The sequence below is a fragment of the Sapajus apella genome, unplaced genomic scaffold, assembly GCF_009761245.1.
Source record: "Sapajus apella isolate SASKATOON/1434 unplaced genomic scaffold, GSC_monkey_1.0 scaffold24, whole genome shotgun sequence".
In the NCBI taxonomy this organism is placed as follows: Eukaryota; Metazoa; Chordata; class Mammalia; order Primates; family Cebidae; genus Sapajus; species Sapajus apella.
Window position 1 is genome coordinate 4,211,194 of NW_022436964.1, and position 2,230 is coordinate 4,213,423.

Here is a 2,230-nt window from a genome sequence, read left to right on the forward strand (position 1 = left end):
TGAAGCAGGTCCATCTCTCTTATGATTTCAGCTCTTACCAGGAAGCATACTGCACTATCTTCTATCACCGAGAGGAAAAATTCCCGCCATAATCCTAGTTCTAGCCAGACATCCTTGGCTTCTAGGTTTCCATAACACAACATAGTGGTTTTCTGCTGTTGCTAATTTCTGGATTGCATCACTATCCCTATTTGGTTTCTTAACTTTTCTATCACTTCTGTAAACAATGCCCTCATTCAGTTCTCTTTGTTCGAAAAATATTTTCTTTTTGTTTGAAATACTTGGAGTTGAAATACCTGGACCCAATGACATGAGAAGTGAAAAAGCTGGGTAAACAGAGAGAACACAGGTTATTTCAATTTCAGCTCATGCGATTTATTTCAAGTGGTGCTGAGTAAACTTGTGAATTCTCTTTGATGTGGCATAAAGCTGAAGCTCCTTCATGTCACACAAGGCTCTCCCTAATATGACTTCTGCCTGTCTCTTCAACCTACTTTCTGACTCTTCCTGCCTTGTCCCAGAATGCAGCTGTTCAGAATTCTTTGGCCTTCCCCAAGTGGGCATTGCTGCTTTTCTGCTCCATACCTCTGCCAGGTCTGGAAAGCCACTACCTCTGAATTCTTGTTTTCTCAAGACTCAACTCAAGTGCTTCTTGCAATATGATGCATTCACTTGACCCCTAGACGAAATAATTACTATGCTCTTTAAACTCTAATTCTATTCCATATATTTACATGTATTTCAACTCATGCAAAACACCATGAGATCCTTGAGGATAAGGAGTTAGTCATCTCCATATTCTTGTAAAAAGACTCTCAAGTGTTTGATGGATGAATGATTGAAACAATAATGATGATGAGTGGTGTGTATACTAGGATTTCTTAAAAATCAACCCATTATCTTCCCAGAAGCAAGGTGAATGCTTTCAGTCATCGAAATTTTTCTGACAGCTGAAAATATTAAATAATAGCCTATGGCCATAGCTTTCCTTCTGTGTAAAGAAGCAGACCTCATTTGGAAGACATCTGCACATCACTTGGGCCCTCCAACCAGATAAAGAAAAATGTAGCAGTCTGCCAGCAGCTTGCTTGCTTCATAGTCACTTGTTTTCCAGCCCATAGGATATTGGCCATAATCCCAATGAACAAATGTTGATCAGAAGTAGGGCAGGCTGTGAAAATCGAATAAACAATGGCCCTCTGACAGGCTGGAATAAAGTATATTTAATGTCTTTGGAACTCACATTAGCAATCATTCTAGGTTATTGTGCAGGCCTTCATTTTGTATTTACTGGAGTATTGCAATTGCCTTCAGAGGATTGAAGCTACTGCCCGGGCAAAACAGCTCAATCACGCTGCCCCCCTCAATGATAGTGACATAACCAGAGCTGTGCTCACCAGGAATTTTTTTCTCTTTTCTGCAAACCTAATGTATCATGAGTGGTTCTCCTGGGTAAGAGGTAAAAATGATTTGTAGAAATATGTGAAGGCTGGGGGCACAGTTTTCTACTATTTTTGTGATGATTTATATTTCTTCATGATCCTGAAATGCTGCACTGTGAGAAGGTTTGCAATTTTGTGGTTCTGCTGGTTTAAAGCAACCAACATTAAGCCTATTGGATTAACAGGACAGATTTTCTTTGCCCCTCTCATCTCTGCTAGGCAGGAGCAGGAGTGAAGGTTGAAGAGACCTGCCCTCCCTCTTCTCCCCTCTGCTGAGCAGCAGCTCCAAATAAGACACGGGTAAAAAGTGCCATGTGGGAGACCCTTTTCAGAAGCAGTCTGTCGGGTCTCTGAGAGTTGTCAGCATTTCTGAGAGCCAACTGAAAGTGTGGTTTGGCTTTGCCAAGGGGAGAAGAGGTGAAGGTTTGTTCAAAACATTTCTAGTGTCTGGAAAAGATCCCAGTCTTGTGCCTGGGGCAAAGGGCATTAAAAAGAGAAGCTCTGCTGTCACCTGCTTCAAATCGTTTTTGCCTGCAGCTTAGTAGAACAGTGTACTGAAGAGAAAGACCAGGGGAGGGAGGGCCCCCTTTTTACTCCAGGCATCTGAGAGAGGAAGGAACGTTCCGTGTTTAGAAGATAAAGCCTTTGGGACTAAAATTGAGGGATAACTAAGTTATTTCACCAAGCTCCAGTTATCAAATTATAATGTTCTCTTCTCTTTTTTCTATGAGCTTTTTCTACCCTGGTGAAATGCTCTATTCTTAACATCAGTAATGTACAATTATCCA